The sequence below is a fragment of the Heliangelus exortis genome, chromosome 5 (genome assembly GCF_036169615.1).
Source record: "Heliangelus exortis chromosome 5, bHelExo1.hap1, whole genome shotgun sequence".
In the NCBI taxonomy this organism is placed as follows: Eukaryota; Metazoa; Chordata; class Aves; order Apodiformes; family Trochilidae; genus Heliangelus; species Heliangelus exortis.
This window is the reverse complement of record NC_092426.1, coordinates 29809009-29836956: the sequence shown is the minus strand read 5'-3', so window position 1 is coordinate 29836956 and position 27948 is coordinate 29809009.

Here is a 27948-nt window from a genome sequence, read left to right as displayed (position 1 = left end):
TTTTCCCATCTATGGGATATATGTAAAAGAAACATTTGTTTTGTAAAATTGTTTCTAACTGTATATGAAGATGCAATGTGACTCACCAAAAATGCAAGAGAAGACTTTTTTAAAGGCTACAGGGAAGCAAAGAAACTCAGCATGAAAGCTACTGCAGTACCAGATATGCCTGTCAATAGCAGTGTATTAGTCTTTCAATAAAAACTGCAATGTAAGCATAGCACTGACACATATCACATTTGAAATGGGCTAAAATGAATGCAAGTAATAAAGCATCAAAAACTATGGTAATGCTGTATCATAAACTTGCACCCTGCAGCAAGAGATAGCATAGGATGACATACCAGCTTTATAATCCAGGTATTTCTGTGGAATACCTTGTAATTATTGGACTGGACAGGAAGACTGTAGGATTGGCAGGTAAGTATGCATGTCTCTGTAGTTTTTGTCAGAGTGCTGATATGTGTACATTCATGCTGATAAGAGTGGTGACAGAAATAGAAAATCCCCAGCTGCTTCAGGGAATGAAAAAGAGGGCTAGATAGCAAAGCTTCCTCCCCCTGCCTTTCTCCACATAATATACACCACATCAAAAGGCAGAAAGAACTTCTCTGTTCTCCTCACAGCCAGCCAAAATTCCTCTTCAGTCATCTCAGACAAATGACCAAACAGGCACGCAGATTCACTCTCTATAAAACAGGAATGAGGTCTTCGTAGCATCATCAACATTCTTTAGAACTTTTTTGGGTATCAATTGGAAATCCTCAGTGTGGGACCTGTGAAATTAATTTTCCCTGTAATTTTTATGGCATGTATTTCCCTATCTGCTTATAGCATTCAGTGGAGAGTTACACAGCAAGAGATAAATCCTGTCGAACATCATGTAAGTGATCTGAAAATGTTCATTAGCAGACATGTAATACTTGCTTTGACACTGGTTTGCAGTGCATCCAAAAATGCTGGAACAGACACTCAGCTTCTTGGCATCAAGACAGATAGACTTGCAATCCAGGTACTAAACATATTTCTCCCAAAGGCCTGGATTTAGATATATCAAGGCTTAATAAATTTGCACTTGACCTGTTTTGGAGACACAATATTGCAGTGCAAATGTGAATGATAGTTTTAGTTTTAAAACTACATTAGTCTACAGAGAGGTACATGTACAAACAATTCAAAATTGAACTTTTCTTCATATGATAGGGGTACTGTAGCTGCAAAAGGCAGAAGAGTCACTGCAAAGAAGCAGAGATCAAAGATCCATAGCTGAAGAGAAAAATCTGGATACCTTCCTCACCCACAATAAAAAGTATCTCCAAACAAACAAGAAACTCCTAAAACTACAATAAGATTCAAGGTTATAAGCTTTAAAACTGGTCAAATATTTCCAAGTTTGGTCTGAAATTAATTTAACAGGGCTGTTTTCCATACTACAATACATTTATATAGGCTCAGATGATCTGAAGATAAAAAAAGATTTGGGTTCAGACTCCCTCTTCAGTGTGGTTTCAGATTCCACAGGCAAAATTCAAATTGTCCTGCCTCTGGAATAGCAGATGGAGTTAATCTTCTACTGTAGGCAACTACTCACAAAACACACATGCAAGCAGCATCCATGCCCATTTCTGTCTGAAGCTGCACAGAGAAGCTGAAGGGAAACTTTCACCTACAAAAATGAGCAGTAGTATCTATGAAACTAAAAGGGTGTCTATCAAAAAATAGGAAAAAGTTGTGTTACTACTTCATGAAATGAAAGCTATGTTGGTTTTTGTTTACATAAATGTTTATAGCAGTCAGTCTAAACTGGTTTTGAAGGTATTCCAAGAAGACAAAATAGTTACCTGCTGCAAATAATGGAAGCATACTTTGTTTAAGAAGAACTGGAACCAAGCTGGTATGCAGAATAAGGAAAGTAATGCATGATGTACATGTTTGATCTGCAGTACTGCTTAACTTGCACTTCCTTACATTTTAAGAAAAAAAAAAAAAGGAAAAAAAAAGAAAAAAAATCCATAGTCACTTTACATAAAGAACGACTGAAAAAGACCAGTCAGCTTTTCTTTGTGGAAAAAACACAAACAACCTACCATTTAATTTACTTTGGCAACTCAGTACTAAACTAATAGGCATTATGAGACATTAATTGTGTTTGACTCATTTTCTTTCTTTCTTTTTATATAATGTCAGGCAAAGAATGGTACATATGTACCAGATAATAACGGGGAAAACTCCATGTTTCTCTAACTGGTAATTTGTAAAAGAAAGTCATTGCAGGGATGACACAGATGCACTTAGTGTTTTAGTCATGTGAAAACAGAAGAATATCTCTTCCAAACTCTTGCTACTAGTGGTGTTCCTGCCTCCTCCAGCTTCACAGAGCCATAGTTACATCTTTCAGTTTTGAGTCAGAGTGGAGCAGGTGGGAAAAATACCCCCTGATTTTTTTTCTGAAACCTGAGATAGACTTTGGGATTATATGCAAAGGTGCACTGAGGCTTGGAGAATTAACTGCATTGTTTTGAGATCTAATTAATAGCCTATCTGTATCTCATTGTCTTATGAATCTTATCATCTTATCTTGCTATTCTTTCTAGAGAAAATAATAATATGTGAAGAAGGAAAAAAAAAAAAAAAAGAAAGAAAGGAAGAAACATGCGGTTAAAAGCACTACACTGGATTAAAAAGCCAAGTCAGGAACTGCTAAATTAGTGGTTGCCTATGTACTCTTAAATGTCTCCCATGTGTCTGTCCTGTGTACTGAATGAGGCAGGGGTCCTGTGGGAAAACAAGATGAGAGTGTGTAATTAAAGACTCTATCATAATGCATATGCATATAACACTACATTGCACACACAATGTGTGGTTCATTTTCTTTCTCATCCTGTCCCTGCAGAGAAGATGAGCAGGAAAATGAACTACACATGACAGATGTTGGGAACATCAGTTAATGCATTTTTGGAAGGCAGTCAGATACTAAAGTTAGTTAAAGGATGCTGTGCAAATTAGGATTGGAATGGAATGGAACAGAACAGAACAGGAGAGGAAAGTGGTCAACTGACCAAAATACATTTCAAACACTTTTAAACACGTATTCTAAAATAAAACCAAGAACAGTAACTTTCTGATTACAAGGGGATGATAGATGGTATTGGTGTTCTAGAGAGTTAAAGTAAAATATAACACATACAAAAAGCAAAATACTATGGAGAGTACAATTCTGATAATATGTAATAGTAATTTGCAGGACACCTGTCTGTGCAGGCCATTACTTCTGCAGTGAAATAAAGCAGTTTTTTTATTACTGGCTGCAGTGAAATAAAGCAGTTTCCTCAGAGTCCTTAGGTAGAGGCTCTAGCATTAGGTACTGTACATATTCCCCATGCTTTCATGAGGACTGGATTAAGTCTTACATGCAGAAATATATACTCAGAAAACTAATGACTTAATTTGCTTCAGTTTTCTTCTAGAAGCCTAATATTCATAAATATGCTCATTATCAGTCTTGGAATACAAAGTTAATATAGCTAAAGATCAAGATTTAAAAAATATTTTACTTTACATTTAGTTTATTTTTTAAATTTTACTGCCAGTGTCTAAAAAATTTCATACCTGCACCTAAATATACACTTGACAAATACTTTTTAAATACAAATAAATCTAGGCTCAATAGAGGACGTATTCTTGGCTTCTGTGTCAAATAGTTGAAATAGTTGCAATATTATAAAAATAGTTGTCACTGCATATGTTGCATTGATAAAGAAATCTAGACAAATATGATCTGTGATTCATTAAGTATTGAAGTGTTTTAAATTTCACTGATGATTTAAATATGATCAGGATGAAGGAGATAGAAGTTAGTCACATGTTTCCAGCACATGATCAGAAAATTTGATAAAAAGACTCCTGGTGACTTTGATGAATTGTGGATAAAACTTAGTTTCATTGAAGGACATCTTGCAATGGAAAGACTTCTTGAGGAACTGAATGGCTTTTGCTATGGAACTAGAAAATATTTTAGGATTTTAAAGAGCAGCCACTATAATAAATGATAAATAAGTAAAAGTGGGGAACTCAGGTGCAAAAAAAAAAAAAAAAATTAAAAACTTTTTAAAAATTCAAAGAAACTTGTTAGGTTTGATGCATTCATTGTGTGACAGGGCTGAAAATTAATTCAGATGGTAATGTTTGACTATCTTATAGAATTAAAAAATAAGTGGAGAAAGTCTACAGTTGCATTAGATGCTAAAATATGTTATTCCTTTTCACAATTATAATTCTTCTCTAAATACAGACCTACTTGGCACACTGGCTGTGTATTTTATAGTTTTCAAATGAATTTTAAAAGCTTGCCTTTTCTGAGCAAAGAATCTAACCACCACACCAGGGAATCCATGCCTGCCAGCCTCTCCATATGTTCCCTACACTCAGAAGGCCTCTTGCAGTAATACTTGCATAACAAATGTAAATACAGTTTTGGACCAAGTTTTCTCTCAGATGAGCACACATCAGAGACTGGTGTCAGTGAAGAGACTTCTCCTTCATCTATTGCTATTCAGCTTTGAACACTGCCTTCTATTTCTTCATTTAAATTTTACAATAGTGACTGCATGAGATTAAAAACCAGATGTTACCTAATGGCAAAATTTGCCCCTTACACAGCTTGACAAGTACCTTACTCTCTGAGTGATCTTTTTAAGTCAAGAACCAGGTTTTGACTTCCTTTTTTCAAGTAATGTTTTGCTACCAATGGATGTGGTACAGAATGATGAGTGGGTAGGTAGAGCAAAAATTACTCAGTGTAGTTCAGTAACAGGAGCTGAAAGGGTCTCTGTTACACTGGGGATCAGGTACTCACATCAGGTTTCCACAGAAATCAGAGGCTATTCATTCCTTTTCACAATTATGATTCTTATCTAAATACAGACATACTTGGCACACTGGTTGTGTATTTTATAGTTTTCAAATGAATTTTAAAAGCTTCTATCCTTCTTCTAAACTCCTTCTTAGGGTTACTCAGGTAATTGCAAATTTATTCTAACCAAGAAATTAGCTTTTATAATGAAGGGCTGGAAGGTAGCATATACCATACTCACATGGTTTTTTACTCTATGGGTGAACCAAGGAATTGCAGAGTAGTAAACCTGGAAAATGTACCTGTTAAAAATGCTGAAATGAAACTTCAAAACAGAATTATAAAGCCCCTGAGAAATATCTAATAGGAATGGTTAAACCAGTATGATTTCTCACAATAGAGAATCAGCCTTTACAATTTATTTGGACATACTAACAATGGAGAGGAAAAGAGAAAATCAGTTGTTATAATACATTTAGTGTTTTAAAAGACATTTGACAAGGTGTGTTACTACAAGATACTAAAACAAAATAGTCATGGGAAGAGATGCAAATGTTATGTTAAGCTATCTAAAAGAGCAGAAGAAGCGAAATAAATTACAATTTTAATCAGGAAAAATGATTTGTTGAATATATATATATATTAATGAACAAAGAACTCAGTGATAGATGGAAATCAGCAGAGATAACAGAGAAGAGCACAGAAAGGAGGCACCCTAAGTAACACTGTCATGCTTTTAAATTAATCATATCAGCTCAGGAAACGAACTTCAGTGCCACTGAAAAAAGCTCAATGAAGACTTCAGTTCAATTTGAATTTGCATTCAAAGAGCACACAAAGTATTGTATGTATGAAAAAAAGTGGTGGAAAAAAATGTGAAACTGTGTAACACCTTTATATATATTATGTTTGTTTCTTATGTCTAAAATGTATGTATATAGGCCAAATTATCTCTGTGAACAGAACTTAGAGAAAATCCAGACAAGAAATTGAATTTCAAAATGGAAAAAACTTGTATGGAAGAGAATAGAAAGATTTGTGGTCTTTATTTTTAAAAGAAAAAAAAATCTGATATAATCAAGCCATGGACCTTAACAAGGAACAGTGAGAAGACAGATTGAGGGTCTCTGTTTCATGATAAAGGAAAGCAACATCTTTCATTAAGTGGGAAGAAGCAATTGAAACATTGTTGCTCCAAAATGCCTTTTTCCTTTAACACATAATTAAATTTCAGAACTCACTGCTCAAGATGTCACCGAGGCCAAGAAATACTGAGCCTGAAAATCTGACAAATTAAAATAAACAACAGGTATAAAAAACTAGCAGGTTAGTATGGGTTAAAATCCCTGCTCTTCAGCACTCGATCACAATTCTAAACATGGGCTATTAGCATGCAGGAAATTTCTCCTGTATCTGATTAATGCAGAGTATTATACTTACCAGATGTCATTTAGACTGCTCATGCAGAAAGCTCAAAAGACTCAGGAGACCTGTGGGCTAGGAACCCAGTGGTGAGCTTCAAAGGACCACTGATTAGGGGTGGTAGGAATTACCATTTCCTGCTGAAGATAGAAGAGTATTGTGGAAAATGAGAGGACACAACTTCAGGAGAAGGTCTGGGATGCATCGATTTTCCCTAGAGTCCCATTCCTAACCTCAGAGCCACCCCTTGTATTGATCTCTGCCACTGCAGAAGTTTGTTATAACATTTAATTGGAAACCAGATGATAAAGCATTCATTGCTGTATTTGAAGTCTGAATTTATAGATGTGAGTGGACCAATTTTGTCCTCTTACTACTGACAGGAAACCTGTTTCAGTTAAGCTTTTTTTTTACCTCAGAATTTTCTTTTGAAAGTAGGTCAAGATCACAGGAAAGTATCCAGAGCACAGGCAATGCCACCTGTTTGGACTGACTAGATAGAACTGGTTGTTAAATGGCAACGGAGTAAATACAATACCATATACGTAATAATAATAATACCTAATAATGCTATATAATACAGAATAATACACATAATTCAAATCACACGTGTGGTGGGAGCCATGCTGCCTTAGTCACAAGAAGAGAGCAAAAGGTTTGGTAGGCTACACCATTAGAAAATGGCATCATTCTCTCTTGAGAAGAGGTCAACACCAAGGGACAGCTGTGGTCAGTCTCCTGAAGAACTTGTATACAAGACCAGAAAATCAGGAAGTTACTCAAATACTTTTCCTCTGACACCTCATGTTGGCTGCTCAGTAATTCAGGATTTAGGGTTTGTGGCATAAATGCTGTATTTCTTAAAAAGTATTTCATTATTGAGCAGTAATTAGACCTTGACACAAAGGAAGCAGAAATTTGAAGTGGCTGCTAGTCTCAATATATAACTTAGTATAGGTAAGACTCATTGTAAAAAATCCTACTTTATATTATTTTTCCTCAACTAAAAGTAAAAGAACAAAGAAATATGACAATGTGGAACAGCAACCTAAGTTGTCATTGCAGCAATCTCTGAATGCCATTGATGAAACAGGTAACAGAGATACCTGTAAGTAACTAACTGCTTGTGCACATACAGCATGGTAACTATACCTGTGTTTAGAGCTTGGGCTCTAAATTGGAAACGTCAAATGCAGGAAAATAAAAAATTTGTTAGTGTCATGACATTAATAAGTATTATATGATTGTATTGTAATAATCATGTGTCATTACAGAAGACACTAATTTATCTGTATTACAGTCTTGTTACTTTCTGCACAGAGTAAACAAGACAATTGGAAACCAATGTCAGCCAATACAGACAGTAATGAAATACCTTTAAGTAATATAGCATTTATGCCACAAACCCTAAATCTTATGAAATAAGTTGTGGTTTTTCCCTAGAATCACTGAAACATCATGTACTTAAACTGTATTCAGAGTTCCCTGAGACTTGTGATCATGAATCCTCAGTGGAATTACTCCTTTGTAGAGGCCAATCTGTTTTGACTTCATGTTCCTCTAATTTTCTGAAAATTTTCAGAATTACCTAAAAGACTCAATACTAGATGAAAAAAACCAAAAGGCTTTTTTAACAAATATTTTTAACAAATAACATCAAGAAAGGAAGTTTGCTGGCATTGGCACTTCACGCATTACCAGCCTGAGCTCTGGAGCATTGGGTCCTCTGGTGGGGAGTAGCCTGTGGTTCCCTGTGTTGGCAGACATGGGCTGGTTTTTACTGCTTGGTTCTATTTATAGAAGATTGTATGCTAAAATGATTCTACAGGGATGCCATTTTCAGAGAAGTGCCTGTCTGTGGTATAATCTGGAAAAAATAAAAGGGAAAACGTACTTAGTTTGTAAATGAAATATATGAGTGACTTTAAATCCACTTACTCATTTCATAGCAAATCTGAATGTTTTTCTGTCTTTTCCCTGTTCTGTTTTGGCTTGTTTTTTCTCCTTCTATTTTGAAGAACTGTTTTCCCCTGTAGGCTGGCTGAAGGAAGGAGAGAGGACTTCAGCTGATTGTCATTTTCATTAACGTGGGCTACGAAGTAGATGACAGAGCTGGAAGAGAGTATAATAACATATGACAGCCATGTATTGTGAGTATGAGGCAGTAAGGAAAAGCAACTCATAATTCCACTGGTTTACTACATCCAGATAGTTTAAAAAATTGAGGTACTGATAACATTTATAATTTAAAGCAGCTGAGCAGTAAAAAAGAAAGGTGATAGATACAGCAGATAAAAAGTTACTTGCAGTCTAACACAGCCACAACTTCATAGACATCTTTAACACTCCAGATACTAGATTTACAGGCTCAAAATCTGTAATTGGGTATACCAAACAGTAAGGCACAGGTGATTGTAACGTTGTGATTGAAATTCCAGAAGCTGGTTCACATCATGGAAGTTCTTTACATTCTCCAGAGAGAATTTGCATTGTTACTTTTATTTTTAAATTTAAAAAATTCTCAAGGAATATAAATGAGAAGTAGATGAGAGTATGAGACTCTTTTGTAGTCTCTTGAGAACATTCTAGAAAAAAGTTAAGACACATTTATTAATTTTTTGCTTTTATGATCTGCTATCAAATCTGAAAAGAAAATTCCTTGACAAGCTAAGAATATATCATTATAGGTAATTTTCCAACTTTTAATGAGCAACATGTGACATTTTCAGGCTATATGGAGTTATTGTCATTAGATAATTTTCAGACTAAGGAGAGCAGTATTGCAGTTATGAATCAAATGCAATTTGAATGTTAATCTGTGTTTTCCCTGGAGTTTGAGTAGGATAAATGCTGGGGTAAAAACAAACAAAAGCAATACTTGTGGAGTTCATTCTTCCAGATCTGTTAGCATACTAAACAAATTATATACCACACCCAATAATAATTTCCAAATTAACTACAAAGTTGTTGCCAAGGTCACTTCCTCATTGACTGTAACACCATTTAGGCTCTGGTTTTCAGCACTCATCCTAAAATTCCCATTTCCATAGAGAAATAACTTCCACATTAAGGAATGGTTTATAAATATGCTGCCAAGTAGGTGTCCTAGATTTCCCTGCAGGCACTGGTAACATGCATGGTTGTGCATATATACTCCCTGTGCTGAATTTATTTTAAAGGAATAGAAGTGTATTATTGTACCACAACCAAGCTGTCAATGAAAAACAAAATAAACAAACAAACAAAACAACAACAAAAAATCCACAACAAACCAAAAAAACAATAAAAGGCCTCCCTGCATTAAACCATCTTCGAAAAAAAAACTGTGTTAGGTGACATATTGTCTTTAGAAGCCTGTAAAGCTGAAATGTTACTAGAAGTCACAAAGTATTTCTGTTGATGCAATAGGAATCCACAAGTGTAATACTGATCTACAAGGAATCACACAGAGTTTGCCTTCCATAGTTTGTGATTCTTTACTTCCTGAGAGGTGAATGTAGAAATGTCACCAAAATATAGAGGCAAATTTCAAACTTGTCAAGTCATAGATTCATTGGAGTTGGAAGGGACTTCTCAAGATCCTCTAGTCCAAATGACTAGATGAGCTTTCTTCACCGAATTTCTTTCAGCTAAGACTAAAAAGAGATTGCACATCAGTCATTCAGTGGAGGAAATAATTTGAGTGTTTAGGAAGTTCCTCAGTAACTGGATGACTTCTGGCCAGTAAGAGTGAACATAGTAAGAAAAATTAAAAGCTGACAATATGATTCAGAATTGTAAATGCTTTGCTTGAAGGTCAAATAACTTGCAATTATCAAAAAACTGAATTTCCTCCTAAAATTTCTCTTATATCATCAGCTGTTAATTCTGGCATGTTGTGATTTCAGTGTTACTTATTTTTCCAACACAGTGGCTTCTGCAGTGACTGAAATAAGATTTTTCCAATCTGTGTACAATCTAGATGTTTAATAATATTATTTTTGTCAAATCTGAACAGAATCACTTGATGGTTTTATCCGCAAAAGCAGACAGTGTGTCAGAATGCATTAACGATCAACATCTTTATGAGAAGATTAGAGAAATCAATTGTTTCTTTTTGAAAATTGTAAACCTTTGGAAAAGCAGTTATCCTAATTTGCATTAATGGATTACCAACAAAATCATTTTCTTTGGAAGGCATTTGAAATATGCTTAGTAGTTTTTAGTGTCTTTGAATTTAAAACTTTTTGTAGATATGTGAACTCTAGTAGGACTCTAATCTTAGTGACATGAAAATACAATCTTATTTTAATTGCATTTACTATCTGAAAAACAACATATACAAGGAGAAAAACTGTCCAAATGTTATGCCCGAGGTGAACAGAGGAAGAAAAAAATAACTACCATAGCATCTTTGTGGTATCCTGGGCATCCTGGTTGCCCTTGGAGTTGTCACAGTAAAGTCTCCTGCAGCATTCTCTTACTATTTTATTGAGTGGTGTCCCCATGCTTAGTTTTAAGAGAATTACTTTTTTTAGAAAGAGTATTTAAATAGTATTGAATATTCAACAAAGACTAAAATCAGGAGAATACTCAAATAATTTCCTAAGAATAATCAAAATAGTATTGGTGAAAAAAGAGTAGGGTTTCTTTCAAGACTGGCTCACTAAGAGGGATCTGTACCTACAGTTTGGCAATATTGTCATTATTAAAATGTGAAGCAGGTATTTTCAAAGGTAGAAATCACAAATGTCCCACTCCCTTTATGGTTTAGAAAAATATGCCCATAGTCCTTTTCTGAAATAGCAGTTCTTTCCCTCTCATATTTTCAAAGATATGTGCCTACTCTTTTTACATCAACATGAAAAAAAACTGCAGGCACAAAGCTTGTGCTCTGATGGCCTTTTCCATCTCTCACTGATTTCACTACAAGTTGGATGAGGACCTTTGAGTGCAACTAAGGCAGAAATTTAGAAAAAAACCCCAAGATTTTGCACTAAAAATGATCTTTAGTCTTACATTGACCAATTTTCTAGTTACTTACAGAATCTCAAGTTCCTCAGTTAAATAAGACTGACCAAGAATCAGTCTTTGAAAAAGTTGACTGTATTTCAGTACAAAGCCAAATGGTTGCATTTGATGTTTGAATTAATCCTGTTTCAAATATGTAAATTTTACAGCTTACAATTCTACTTCAAAGGATCCTGCCTTGCTTTGACTGGCATTTGTCACATAGATACAGCAGAGAAAGATTATTTATCTCGACAGCAGGCTGATGACAAAACATCCATACTATGATTAAGCTCATTTCTAGATTGGAAGGATCACACTGGCACATTCCACAGCTGGTGTCACTGTGACAGTAGGACTTATCTTTGTCTGCATTTCAGTGTTTTACATTTTCTCCCAAAGACTCTCTGTCTTTAGAGAACACTCATTAGGACAACCTAAAGCCAAACAACAACAGCAGCAACATGACCTACAGAATTTTTTATTTAGGATATCCTGCCATTGATATTTAGTAGATTTTTATTAGTTTTTGAAGAAAAATTCATGTTGAACATGGTCTGGAAGCTGACATCATGTTTATAGGGTCAGATTTTGTCCTTTTATTTCCTAGTTCTAAAAAATTTGCACATCTAAGCCTTGTCTTTCTTTTAGAAGGAGTACTTTAATTTTTTGTAGCTTTCAGTGTGAATGTATCTAATCAGGTGAAGAAAAAAAAAAAGAAAGCAGTTTAAGTTTATTAGCTAGCTGAATACATAGAGCTGCAAAAGTATCTTTAGGAAGATCTATTTTGAAATTAAAAAGATTAGGAAAAATTTAATTTAAAGAGTTACATTCTGAAGAAGGAAAAGCTAGAATTAAGACATAATGCAAGATCTCTATTTTCTAGAGAGGTTAAGGTCAAAGAGGAATTATTAGGATAATTGAACAGGACCATCCTTCAATGAGAATTGCTAACCACATTAGTGTTTTATAGACCTTGCTAAGCAGATCATGTACCAGTACAGATTGAACTTAAGTGTCATTCAGAGCCAGTACAAGTGGAATAAAAGTGGAATGGCACGTAGAAAGGAAAGCTGGAGTGGGAGACAGTGTCAGTTTAGCAGCCTGGATCTAATTTGTAAGACTTGACTACATTCCTTTCTTGAGGCAGAGTTTCTAAAGGAACATAGAGGAGTTCCACAACACTGCTGTGTCTGCTGATGCTCAAGCAAGACTTTCCTCCCAGCTGAGTTAAATGCTCTGTAGTTTTTGCTCCAAACCGTTCTAATGAACCCAAAAGTGGTTAAGGAAAAAACAAAAAGATGGGTCTATTCTTGTACCTCTGGTAAGAAGATTAGCATCTCTTCCTCATCTTATGTAGTTCATGGGCAGATATGTTAAACCACCCACTTTATTTTTTAAAACTGGTTTTGTGATAGTACTGATTTTGTCCATTCTAATGCAGGGTACTTGAAGTAGTGCTTTGTTTAATCAGGGAGCAATGTGCCCCCATAGCTAGTTAAACAGATTAAACAAATCAGCCCCAAACTGTAGGCCAAAATATCCAGAAAGAATTATACTTGCAAAGATAAATGCTTTTAATTATTTTATTATGAAAAATTTGAGGCATTTCACCAGATGATAAATCCTACAGTAGCTTATTTTTCCAGGGAATAATACCTTATATGCCCCCTGTGTGGCCCAGGAAGGAAAGGAAGAGAAACTTTATTCTGCCATTTCCATTCTTTCCCAATGAAAAATGGCTTTGAGTGAAATAAGGTTTTTAAAGGCCTCTGATGTGAGTTAAAGTGGAAGGTATTCAGCTGTATAAAATATGAATAGGTGAACAATCCAACAAGCAATGCCTTAGAGCAACAGAGCCCTCACAAATCACAATTTCAAAAATATATTGAAGCATCCATTTAGAAATCAGAGCCATGTTCAACAACTTCTTGAGTAACCACAGCAAATAGAAGTTATTTATTTGCTATACTGTAGTTATAAAATTAAATAACACTTTGCTTTCTTGTGTTGCAACAGGTTCAAAAGTTCAGCCTCAGTCAATACATAGACTCATCACAGGGTAGAGATTATTATACTACTGACAGATGCTGTTAAATATGAAACGTTTTTAATGCACTTATTAAGTACTACTTAAAGAGTCTTGTAGAAAGAATCAAAGTGAACCCATGTGGTATTTTTTCTATTATATATATATATGATATAGGTGTGTATGTATCTACACATTTGCAAATATGTTCACTTATATAGTTTTTCAAAGGCTTTCATTATTCCAACAAAAATTTAATACATAGAGACAGACTGAACATTGGTCATCTGTAGTTGCAAGTAAAATAAAAGTGTATTTCTTCACTTTAGAAGAGGGGGCTGACTATAAAGCTGAAAACAACGGCTACATTAATTTGGACTATTTTACATCAACAATCATCAAGCACATGATTTCTTAACTCCTACAGTTGTTGAAAAGAGAAAGACCTCTGGATTAAAAACCTGCCCTGTGTTTTAGTCTGTGTGACTCTAGCCTCACACGAAGCAGCTATAAAACTGTTAAAGTGAGTAGAAAACTTGAATTTGGTTGTCTATTACACTTGCACAGGTGTTAATGAGTACAAACAGATGCAAGCAATGAAGAGCCAGCCCCAGGTACTATATATCCAAAAAAATTATCCAATATATCCATCTCCATCATTTTTCATGCCTTCTCTTTTTCTCAGTAGCTCACCAGACGGTAATGTTCTCAGATCAAATATTCTCTATAAATTGGGAGAACATTTAGCTGATTTATGAGGCTTTTAGCTATTACATACTTACCTACTCAATAAAAGTACTTACATCATATGACACACAAGCTACCTCCACAATCCAAGAATCACTCTTAAAGTGACACATACATCAAATTGTAATGTGATTTCCTGTACCTAATACATCACTTAAGGGCAAATAACAGGCATTCCATTGTAGATATTTTTTATTTCTTCATTAATTGTTCTTTGTTTTCTCAGACAGCACTTTTTACTCTTGTGGCTTTCTCCTACACATAAATATATTCTTTAGTATTTTAAAAAGAAGAGAGCTAGAAGGTGCAAAGGCAGACAGAGATGGGTTGTGGGAGTGAGAGGAACAGGAGCAGTGATAGGATGTAATTTTCTTAACATTGAGTTTGTTTTTTCTTTTAGACTTATTATTAAGTAGCATCTGATGTTTATGTGTAAAAAATTAAGACCTAGAAATGGATTTTGATGAAAATATGACTTGCTTACAATGTAGGCCTCATGGATTATACCAGAACTATTACCTTAGACTGAGCATCACAATACAAATCGGTAGATTTAACTTACAAAAACAATGTTATTTCTAGGCAATATGGACTATTAAGTGCACTTTTAATTACATTAGAAGAAAATGTATTATTTAGGCTATTATTTTATAATCCAAGTCCTAGTATCATTATAAGCTTTTAGAATACAGAGAAAACTGAGGGGGGAAACTCACAGAGTGAGGTAGACAAGATTGTGATTATTTTGTGTGGAAACTTAGATGAGAACCTGAAATTGAAACTCCCAACCAACTTTTAAAAGCATTATTGAGACTCTAAGTAGAGATTTTGACCATCCCCTTCCTTAAAAACTGTATTAAGGAAGTTGACAATACTGCAGAAGATGAACCTACAACCTTAATTCCACCTGTGACAGAAGTATTTGAATGAGCTATCGTCCAATAGAGAGAGCTCACCCATTTCAAGTATATTCTGTCATCAAGTTTTTTTTTTTTCTTTTACATCCACAAGACTGCCTTGTCCCTGGATCTCTCAGCCTCATTAGTGCTCAGCTTGTATGTCACCAGGTGTCAAGCAATTTCTCAAGCAATGCAATTACATTCTTTCTAGAGTCTTACATGATTTGTCTTTGCCAGTTTGCTGCATACTAGCCTACCTCTACAGAAACAATGAAACATCTTGTTGGTTACAGGAGAACATTCTGCAGTATAAATAACTCTCAGATTCCCACACTCAGTTTCCATAACATTTCTCAGCTGCTCATCTCTCTCCTGTTGGTTACCTGCTTACTCACACCTGGAATCAGTGATCTGCTACCCAACAGCAGCAAGAGGTGAGGCAAAACCTTAGTGGCTTCCTAGGGGCAAGTATCAATCCACTGTTATAATACTTTATATAACTGTGATAGATGCTCAGGAATTTATACTACCAATTTTGGACATGAAGTGGTGGCAGACTTGACAGGTCAGAATTTCAAGGCATTGATTCAGTTGGGTCATATAGGGATTACAAGTGTGCTATAGAAAATCTAAGGGTATTTTGTGAACAATTGCCAAAAAGAACAGATTTGTATTTGCAAGGCTTACATTTTAGCCTCTCCTGAAACTGAACAAATAAAGGTTTTGGGTGGTAATTACAAAGTAATCTCAAATTCCTGTTCTAGCTGTGGGTTTCTAATTACAATATATGCCATAGAAGAACTTGAATAGAAGGGTTTTTTATTGTGGAAAAGTCCTTGAGAATATGAGTATGAATCTCACATCTGCAGAGATGTATAAAGGCTTTATAAAAATCATTGTAAAAACACCTTCAGTTCTACTGTGAATTTTATGAAATGGTTTATAACCATTAAAAATTCAGGTGTCTGCACATAACTGTTAGTTTTTCTTCCAGGGTGGCATAGATTTAATTGGATTATTGGGGGGGTTGTGCAGTGATGACACAAAATAATTATTTGGCTAACTTTGAACCACAGCAGCAGGGATGTGACAAAATTTAGTTTCTTACTATTGCAAGAATATATTTCTGTGGCTAACACAAACTTGTAAGGCTTGAGAACAAATATATTTGAAATAATTTATTTTCTAGATACTGTATTTCTAATGCTGATTACCAAAGGCTATTCTTGACCCTTTAATGAAAATATGGAAATTAAGACACAGATACCTGTAAAATGTACTAAAGTTAAGGCTTGTGTTCAATTAAACTCTGTTATTATTGATAACCCTGACCTATGACAGTCTGCCCAAACATGGATTTCAGTTCTACATTGAACATCTGGGTTAGTTATTTCTTGCTCCTTCTTCAGCACAAGTGCTTTCACTCACTGCTACCTAATCAGTCTTCTAACCAAATTCAGGTGTAATGAGCAGGCAAAGTTTTCTTGATGCTATATAAAAGAGCCCTGCTGAACCTTTTTCCAATTAGGTATAACCATATAGATGGGGAAGAGAGAAGCCTCTTTGTTTTGATATCTCATTCTTCATAGCCTAGCCCTGCCTTATCATCTTGAATTAGGGTCAAAGTATTAATACCTACTTCTAGCTAATTTCTTCATACCTTCATTTTATATTTATTTAAATGAGTCACCTTAGTTATTTTTTAACTTTTTTTCTCCTCTCCCCTGTGGGTGAACTTACTTTACTGCCTATTTTCAACACATCTTTTAAGCTCTCTTTTACTATGGTGTATAAAAATGTTAAGAAAAAACAATGGGATGATTTGCTGTTAAATAACCAGTGTTACTATTTGCTTGTACTTTATTTGCTGTCTCCTGATTACACTTGTGGTGTGAGCTTCTTGGGGCAGTAACCTTTTTGTTTGCTATGCTCCCTTACATCACCTACTACAATGTGACACTGCATTTTGACTAAAGTTGGAAACAATATGTTCCAAACTAAATTATGGAAACAGTAGTCATGTCAACAAGTGCTGAGAGTAAACCTCATGTGGTTTGTAGGCAAGAATGACTGATGATGATTTTATATACCATGGATGCACAAGGTGTAAGTAGTTGCACTGAGACATAAGAAGGACAAACTATGTCATGACAAGTCTGCACTGAGAGCATGTATGAAATGATGTATTTCCTCTTGAAATAGTGTATCAAGCCAAGCAACTAAAAATTTTTCAATAAGCAGCTGATCATCTCAAAACTGAGCAAGTGCTTTGGAGCTCGGTAACCTGCCAAACAGATTTCTCAAACTGTGATGGAAATAGCATGAAGCAATTATTCTATTTTCTGTTTAAGGAAAATGATTCTAGGATAATTAATTAATGTCATACACTAAGTTTAGTCAAATTTGAAGAAATTAAGTGCACTCTCTTGAAACCTGCTTCACTGTACACAATTAATTTGTAGGCATTCCAGTCTCTATTAGTTATTACTTAAAGCATCAGGTGTGTTCTCACTGAAGTTCATAAAAGCTGCATTAGTCTCAGTTGTGTGAAATATTAAGAAAATTTTAAAGGTGACTTTCAAGGTCATATATCTTGACAAAATATTGTAGAAGTGACAAAAATATTTGGCAGTCTGTTAAGTAGAATAAGACTTTATTAAGAACCCAATGGTTAATCATGAAGTTAACACATACAATGATTGCCTGCTCTGCCCTCACCTTGTTTCCTATTAATTCAACATCACACCATGACAGTAGAGCAGATTGTCATCACTTTGTGGCATTATACATAAAATGTGTTGTTATAAACATTGCATCAAATCAAGATGTAGACTATAAAGCCAGAGTAACATGTTTGGTGAAAAGTGATACCTTATCTCTCTGAATTTTGTTCCTCAATTTAAACATCAGCGAAAAGATTTTTGCAAGATCTGGTTATCATTATGCAGTGCTGCAAATGAGGCAGACCAGAGAAACAGAGCACTCTTTCAAAACCAAGGAGCTACAGTGAGAGTCTTGGAAAGCCTCTGAATACATTGAAGAAGAATAAATAAACAAAACAAAATCAAATAAAGAAACAGCATTTTGTGAAGTTAAAGAATTAAGTGTGCTTCCAGTAAATTTAAGAGAATTCATTTACTTGTTTTCCTGGGAATATTTACGAGGTCAGGGGTAGGACATAAACTAGACAGAATGTAAAGATAAGAAATCAAAGTATCTTAAAACCTAAGTTCTGAGGAAAAAAATCAGGTTTGAATTTTCAAAATGAGATCTTCTTTTGACATTTTTCATCTCTACTGAGATTTATTTGAAAATTACTAGTATAAATGGAAAAGAATTTTAGAACATGATATCTAAATATTTCATTCCAACCAACCATCCTTATCAGAATTTCTATTCAACTCTTTTTTAAAATTATTATGAGTTACTTGTTATGTCCTTCCTTTTTTCAGAACCAAAATTTTCCACTGAAAATGCTGTAGTGAGAAAATACTTTTCAGAAGTATTTCTTGTGTTTTGGTTGGGGTTTTTGTTTGTTTTGTTTTGAGGTATTGTTCTGGTGTTATTTTGTTTTCTTTTTGGTTTCATTTGTTTGGGTTTTTTTTGAAAAAAGTAAAGAAGAATTAGCAAAACCTTACTAAAATTTATCACCTTTTTCTCATGTGGCCTTTCAATCCTGCAATTTTTTTTTTCTACCCAAACAATCTTTAGAGCTGATAACATGATAATTATGTTATGAATATCACGTTATTATATATAACATGATATTATCATGTTATCACTTCATCCTCACTCAAGGTAATATACTTTTTCACCCAACTTTTCTTAAACTGACGTAACAGCTCTCAATACTACTTTTATTTCTTTAATTTGCAGTAAACTCACTTTTATTTGTCTATATTTTGGAGTACTGAAAGAAAAACAGAACCTAATGCACAAGGGACTGTCTTATCAAAGCTGTATAGAGATACACACTCATCTTCCCAATCATCTGATGTCTCTGCAAAATCTTTTTCCCTTGATCAAAAAGAGGATCAATGTACAGTGTTGCATTACATGAGGTATTTTTCCTGTTATCATAAAGGGCTGACTCAGGCCCCCTGATTACCAGCTGTACATTGACCTCAGAGACTGTACTTGGGTGGATGTGTTGGGAAGGAGCTTTTCTGTAGGTGAACACAAGCAACCCTTACCATGGTTATGCAGTAGACTCCAGGTATCACATTCTTCTCAGCAAAAAGACTCACAGTCCCACAAGCCCAGTTCAATATTTTGAATTTACCAGTGCAAATTTAAACTCCTTAAATCTATAGGCATGAAAAGCAGTGAGTTAAATTGAAGCTCTCTTTTCTAGAAAGATTTTAAGAGAGGGTCTCATCATACTTTCTGCCGAGTATGTAGGGGAACTTGGGTGCTGCTTGATTCCTCTGCAGAACTGTCTCTAAACATGCTGGCTAAATGATCAACCAAAAAATCATGCTACTGCATATTTTGTCTGATATTCTCCATAACATCTATCATAAACCAAAAAGAGCTTCTTACATGGGGACAGCTGGGCACTGCCCTGATTAGTGACTACTGATCTTTTCTTAACCCTCCCACTGCACTGTCCCATTGATGCAGATGCAAACGTTAACAGCCTTAACAAATCTGATTCTTGCTCTGACCAGCAGTTAGTGAGAGCTTGACACAGGTACTGACTATCAAGTCTGCAATAGCTACAACAGCTGGGGCAGAAACCCCTGCCACAGCCACTGCATTGTTCCTGGGAAGTGGGCAGCTATTCTGAGATTTTTTTTCTTTCACAGGTTCCATTTTTGTCAGGACTATGTCAGGAGTGCAATGACAATTACTTTTCCAGCCTGATTTCTTTCCATTTCTAACATTTGTACTTTTTTTTTTTTTAACTTTTTTTCATTCCTTTGTTTTTATCATTAAACCTTCTGGGGTAAAGAAACAAAGATGTGAGAGTTCAGGCGCAATGAAGACAGAGGGAGTTGTTAAGCTGGTTGTGCTGGCCAAATAACAGGGCAGGGCCTTGCTAAGGAGCACTCTTAGCTCTTAGTTTGGATTAAGCAATCTTTCTATATATTATCACCCACATGACAGATAATCTTGGTAAAGTCAGAGCTAAAATACTTGGGAAATAAAGCAAGTAACTATCTTCTCTGTGTGACACAGTTTAGTAATTACAAGCCTTAAACCTGGGAGTTAGAAAAGTGATGTCTTCTATTCTAAACACAGGCATGTTCCATAACCCCAACATCATATATGTAAATGTAGGCTACTATTTGCAAAGGTTCCTGCCTTTGTTGACAAGTGAGAGACTGAAAATCAGACAACCAGAGAGAAAATGTTGAGAGAATAACATGTACAAAAGGGGCTGTAGACTGCATCTGCAAAAAGTTCTGAAATGGCAGAAAAGAAAGGAAAGAGCAGCTTGGGGTATAGTGCTGTAAGTAGAAAGAGCTTTCTTCCTGGTTTTTTCTTTGACACTCAGGGAGCCAGAGATGTAAATGTGCATTATCAGTAAACCAAATTATATGAAGGATCTGATTTTTTTTTCTATTGATGAAAATGACCCATACAGCTCTGAATTTTTCTTGGTTAATCGGGTACAAAAAGCAATAATGTTGCTGAAAACAGCAGCTTGTCTGGATTTCATGCTTTCCCTGCAGAGATTATAAAATGTTTGATGAGAAATTAAACATTTCCAAGCTTATAATTTTTTGCCTAAATCTTGTCGTTTTCTGTGTGGTGCCCAGAAAGGTTATCAAAGAGATGGGTTATGTTAACACTCCCGCATGCATTCCTATGAGGAGTGGCACTTCCAAGGCAGTTCAATAAACAGATAAATCAAGGGAAGACATTCATAGGCATATCTGCAGTGGAATATTTAATATAAGTTACAACTTCCTCTCTTCACACTAGCAAGCTGTTAATAGCATTCGATTCTTCTGCTGCAAAATTATACATTAATTTTTAAAGGATAGCTCTAGACAAGTGAAAAATTGGCAACGCACCATTCCATGAATTTATTTTTAAATTGTTTTCCCAGTTGCAGGGCTGGCTGTTTCATATTTTAATAAATATATCATTCAAATTAGCAAGAGTCGTATGAAACTAAATTGAGTTTTGAACAGAGAATTCAAATGACAAAAATTGGCTAGGTTGCTGCTTGTTTTTTGTTCAGCTCACCTTTACAAAGTGACCATATGTTATATCTTCATTTCTTGGCAACTGCAAGAGTTGCATGCAGATCCAGTCCTTCTGTTGATACTCTCTTTTCATTGTAGTGCTTCTGTCTAGAGGCGTCATTTTGTGAACAGCTGTAATGTTGTTATTAAAAGCAATACATATATTTTAAAACAAAATAGTAGACATATGTGCCTACTGTCAATGCAAGCAAGTCTATCTAAATGTCATGTCGAGTGTTGCAATGGCTGGAAAACAAAGCTGCTTTCTCCCATTTGCATTTTTGAAATCAGTTTTGTGCAGGCTTACAATCTGTCTGCTTAAGAAAACCTGTGCTGGGAGATGCTCAGGTATGAACTTGGCACACGTAACTAGAGATACAGAACTTGATTTTTCACTGCCTTGATCCCTTTATAACCATATACCCCTGTGGAAAATAGGTGGAAAACACAACTGTTCTTTTTCAGTAATATGGCACATTTATTTTTCATAAGTGACAATACAAGACACAACCAATTTGAGTAACGAAGAGAATTCTATTTGATATCTTTATTAGAAGTGTTTTGCTAGTCTAGCACTACCTTTAACTAAAACCCCTTGATACATTAATGACATGATTTCTAGTAGCTGATGTCAAGTACCATAAGGCTATGATCTTTTGAACTTAAATTTAAAACCTGCAAAATGCTAGTGGTTATCAGATTACACTTCTTGGTATTTTTGTTAATGATTGTCTAAAAGATCTTTGGTTATAAGAACATTATTTTTTTACTTATATACTAAAATTCCTGATTATAATCTTAGTTCTCTTGGACCAATAACATATGAAATTATTATAGACTTATGCTGCAGAATTTTTATTTTATTTTGTTGCTTTTAAATTTTTTCTTCCATATAAAATAATAAACTCAAATGTTGGCTAACTGTGCAAATGCACATTTCTGGCTGCTAAAGGGTAGGGTTGTAGAATCATAAAGACCATACAGAAATGAAAATGCCATTTGGTATATTTTCAGATCACTATTAACCTAGTTTCTCAAAGAGCAAATGGAAATAGGAGTTGCACAACTGATTTAGTTTTTTGCTATGATCAAACGCAAAAACTTCAAGATTACCTAGAAAATTTGTCTTCTAACAGAGAACCTGATAAAGCTGGTTTTCTGCACCTCCACAGATGAGACTGGCATGTTCAAATGTGCAGCTGGAAGTATTTGGGTTATTTACATGCAAATCTAAATAAAAACATACACTGAGTGTTTCTAGGCTAAATGTACTTCCTCTGAGAATCCTCAAGAATGCATTGGCTTCTGTGTTATAGCATCCTTAGTTGTGGATCCCTTATGTAAAGAAACCTATGGATGAAAATGTTCATAAAAGAGGAGACTGGGGGTGGGGTGGTGGAAATCCAATAATGTTAGACACCATAACTATTGTGTTTTGTCCTTTTAGAATTCTGAGATTTAAGTTTAATAGCATTTCTTTTTTTCTTTACCATATGTTAAGTTTATTAGATCCTCTCCCATGTATAAATCTGGCATATCAAACCACAATTTGTGTTGTCAGCTCCTATGAGTGAAATCTATTGCAGTTTCAGAGCTGTCCTGCTTTTGCCTTTGTAGCAACTTTCAGACCACAATAACCATCATCAGTTTAAAGCAGTCAGATCCATTACATTTCCTCTGTTCCTACAACCCCACATTAAGCTAATATTATCTATTTCCCAAGTGAAAAAAAGCCCTTCCAGTCCTATCAATTATTAATTCCTTGCTTGCAGCTAATGTTTTGTTTGAATTATTTAAATGCATCTTCATTTATCAATAAACATAAAATGTTAAACAAAGAATACTGATGAAGGGCATTATTTAAGCCATAACATTTTATGAGATTATTTCAAGCGCCTTTTTTGATTTATTAGCACAATATGTTTTATAATTATTTTTCCATTTCTAAAAACAAAACAAAACAAGAAACACCATGTTTCTGGGTATCATCAGGAGACTTGAAGACTTACTGTGTGCTTTCAGGAATGTTATATTTTGGTCTGGTTTCTCAAAAAAAAGTAAAATCCCAGTCCATTTGCTAAGAAAATTCAAGGGATGGTTAAGATATAAAATGTCTGTGATTTATTATGAGAATAACAGTTACTGAAGTTCACTTAAGGCTTCATTTCTTTTTTTCTTTTTTCTTTTTTTTCCCCAATTCCAGCCATTGTATCAGAAGTGGACTAAAAACCACAGCTATTGTTAAACTTGAATTTAAAACTACTGAGACAAAAGAATAACTGGTCCATTGTTTTATTATCTTGATGTGCCCGTCATGGTTTTAAAAAAATAAGGGGAATAGTCAGGTAACTGAAATAAAATCAATATTATAATAGTGACTATTTAATTCAACTAACTCTCTCATTTTAAATAAATCCTGCTTAATATGGATTTTTTTTTTAATAGTTTTTCTCCTGGTTTATGACAGAATAAATTAAAATAATTTTAAAGCAATATCCTGGGCATATGAAAGTACCTTTCTTGAAAGTAACAGAATACTTAAGACTATATTCAGAATTTTACCCCATGTCCACTGTGCCCCTTTAGCCTTCCAGCACATAATTTGCTGTTTTGCTTCAAAACCATTCAGAAACTTGGAGAAAATAGCAGTGCAGTCATGATCTTCAGACAAAATCCTTTGTGATCATATACCAAAGATTTTTAACAAAAATTCCTTCAAGAAACTTTTCCCTTTTCTGTGACATAGAATATTCTGTGATTTCTCTGGTGCTCCAGTACCTACAAGGAAGTGGTTATACCCGTGGTTTTAACACAAGTATTAATCTTTCCAGTTTATCACAACTCTCATCCAGTTGAAAAAAATGCCTTTCAAATAATAGTTTATGACCCTTTGATATGATCTCAGCAAAGGTGTCAACAATTATATTGGTCCTTTCTCAAAGGTCTTTTCCAACCTTTTTTGTATTATGCACTTGTATTATTGTATTATGCACTTCTAAGAAGTGTGTTTTCCCTGAGGGTTATTGATCACCTGGCAAGTCAGACAAAAGATGAAAGTCAGGAAGTGTTCAGTGTCCAGTTTTATGATAAGCAGGGAAGGTACAGAAGTGCTGTTCTACTGGTAAAAAAGTATAGTATGAAAAATTTCTCACTGTAATAGGCTACAGGGTTGGATACAAATATTGTTGGTGACTCAAAACTATATTCATGCCTTTAATCCTGTGGAACTGTTTTTTCCTCTTTGTCTTCCTATGAGAAGCTGAAATATTCCTGCTTAATTGTGTATAATTGGATTTTAATGACTAGAAATACAGCTGGAGCTCTGAGAAACTGTAGTGAGGTACAGAACTGCAGAGGCAATCTCTAAAATATTTTAAATTGCATGTAAAAATGCAAAAGTTTTCACGTGTAATCTTCCAAGCAGACCAAACTTCTTTGCTGCTGCATTGAGTGGAGCAACAATTTGTCAGAAGCAAGGGTTGAAAATTCATACTAAATACACTTTCTAGCTTTCTGTGAAAATATTTCAGATCAAAGTCTACAGCCAGCCTTTCTGTAGACAACAAATATTAATAAACTACAGAAAAACTGGTTCAGCATTGACACTCCCTGTGTATAGTGTCTAAAAATATGAACCAAGAAGACAGGACTGCAGAACCAAAGATACAGAGTGTGTTGCTAAAATGTAGGGTCATTACCACTGAAAACTGTTCATTCTAAGGAGGCATAAGTGTGGGATATTTAGAAATTAAGTAAGCTTCCAAGTACAGCTGCAGAAGTAACTTCATTTCAAATACTGAAATACTTTTATAGTGTTTATCTCTGGAAGATTAAAACTTGTTAAACCTAAACATTGAAATAAAGAATTTTTAAATTAAAACATAGACCATTTTCAATATAACAGCAGTATATATGGCTTGAAAAATGCTAATTATACCATAAATACTTTTAGTGTGTCTGGTAATGTGCATGCAATACTTCAGGGAAAAAATCAAGTTGATTATAGTAGAAAATTGTATCTTTTTTTCTTCTGATAATTTGAATAATGTTGTCATGGAAGTGTTGATTGAAAGGAACTACTGGAGCTGTAGTCCAATTTATTGTGCAAAGTGGGTTTATCATCATCATCATCCTAGAGTTTTACAACTTTCCCAGAATACAAACTTTAGATAGGAATAGGGATGCAGTGCATCCACACAGTGCTTTAAGTAGAAAGTTTTTTACAATTTTTGTTTCATTGTTTTGTTTTTTTTTTAATGCAGTCTCACATTTTAGTTTTCCTGCTCCTCCATTTGACTGCTCTATATTACTGTTTGGTCTTCAGCATTGATGGCAACCTCAGCTGAGGACTGGAATGCCTTGTCAAACTCAATGCTCTGTTAAGTGGGAAGAATTCTGTAAGGAGAAGGTCTAATGCAGTTTGCCATGGCATGACATCTGTATTCAAGAACTGGTCACATAGGATGTGCCTGCTTTGAATTATTGCCTGTATCATAAGAATATGGCAGGAATCAGTTCTGAAGGTTCTCTTGGGAAGCATATCTGGAAAGCAGTCCCCTCTCTCTGTGTGCAAGGGTGTTCAGATAACCAAGCACACACAAGACTCCCAAGCTCCCAGACACCAGAAAGCATCAACACAGTTTTGATTCCATTCCCAGAACTACCAATCTCCCACATCAATATTTCCTGGAACAGGACTGCAATGGTGAAAAGCTGTCTGGCTGTAGGCAATAAGTCATGGAAAATGTAGAGCAGAGAGTTAGCCTACCTGCAAGTGTGGGCATGGGAGTGGGATGTGGGCACCCTCCTGCCTCCGCCAGAAGGTAACGTGTCAGTAGATTCATGCCTACCCCTATTTAAAAAGCTTTTCAGTGTTATTTATCAATTTACGTCACTGCTTAAACCCAAGTTACATTAGTTAATTCCTATATTACAGTGAAATTCCTATGGAAGTACATATTACAGCCACATTAATATCACATTAGCTCATCATGATTAACGTTATTGCAATGAATGAATTAATAATGATTTGCCTCTTTACCAAGATTTTTTTTACCTTGACATGAAGAGGATCCATGGCATTGATTATCACAAATATAATGGATTGATTCATCATTTATGGGAAAGGAGGCTGCTCTTCCCATAAAGCTTATTCTTTTATTGCTTTTTTTCTTTTTTTCTCCTTTCCTCAGTAGATGTATTGTCTTTGGCAGGAATTCAAACCACCTAAAGATCATTCATTGGAGTCAGCTCAGCTTCAGGTACTGTAACTTGAATGCTGGCTGTGAGGGAATGAATGGAACTCAGGTGAATGAGTTGTCTGCCAGGAAAGGATACAGTCATCCTGGTTAAGGAAGGGTTGTCATTTATAGCTGCCCTCTGCACAGTGATATTAGGTGCTCTGCAGATATTTAATTGTGAGTAAAGGTGATATACCAGAGTATGTTGTGACACCCATGTATGTAAAAGCAGTATGGTGACCAATGGTGCTGCTTTTGCCCAGCTGAAGGGCAAGATTTGCATCCTCACAAAAATGGAAAATGATTGCAATCAGTCTCTTGATGGGTATTGTGCTGCTCTTGCTAGAACAGCACAGAGTGGTCAGTGTATGTCCAATGCCTACTTGATTATATATTTATATATTACCTTGCAATTACCTGGAAAGATATCTTAGTGGGAAAAACTTGTAAATATACCAAGATTTACATATGAAATATAATTTCAGCAAAAAATAATACAGCCTTTCAAAGTACTGACTTTGAATGATATCAAGTTCTCTTGCTGTTTCTTAAAATTTGCTTTTGGACGTCTACCACATGCTGATAAAAATTCTTAATGTGATCTTTCAGTAGGTGTGCTATACCTTGATGTTGTGCTTTGCATATAAAACCTGATTTTCTCCACCTTTCTTATTCTTCTTGATTTATATAGGAAGCCTTTTGAATTACTTTGCAGCTACACAAAAAAGAAATATAGGCTGCCTCATAAATTCAGAAGCGTACTGCCTGGGAGATTTCCACATCTCCTAAGTTGAAAAATCAAAATAAAATATGACTGGAGAAAGTTTTGTTTTCCATATTGTTTCCAAAAGTCAGAAGACCATATGTTTCACTGCACTGCAAGTGAATATTTTTCTGGTGGAGAAGGTCACATAAAGGGCACTTCCACCTCAAACAGAGAGTTTAGAAATTCATTGAAAATCTATATATTAATAGTAAAGCATATGATGTGAATTGTCTTTGAAGATCCAATCTGGCCTTCAAGCTCTGAGTCTAGAGCAATTACATTCTGCACTTGTAGAAATGGATGTCATCTAGCACATATAAATGAAAATTCAACATGGTATTTTGATGACTATTTAAGAAATAATTTCAAAATAGATTTGCAGTGTAAATTTATATATTATTTCACTCTGTGGGTGAATTCTTTTAATACTATGTTCACACTGTTCCCAAGTGGTTCTCTAAATCTCTGAGAACAGTTAAATTAATTAAATTCTCAAGAAAGAGGATCATATAACACTCCCAGGTTCATTTATCTAAGTAACTCCAGACTGGCACCTCTGAAGATACTGTTGTGGATGCACATTGATATAAATGGGAAGGCACCAGGGACTTCTATTCCACTGCTCACCCACTCCTAATTTATTCTTGTCTGCAATTATTATACATGTCTCTAGGTTCACTCAATATTCTGACTCTTCAGGAGTGGATCAAAGTGGATCAAAGATGTATAATGATAGGAAGGAGAAACCTTTAAACTCTACGGGTCATCTCTCTCCCAAATCTTATAATACACATATAACTGAAATGT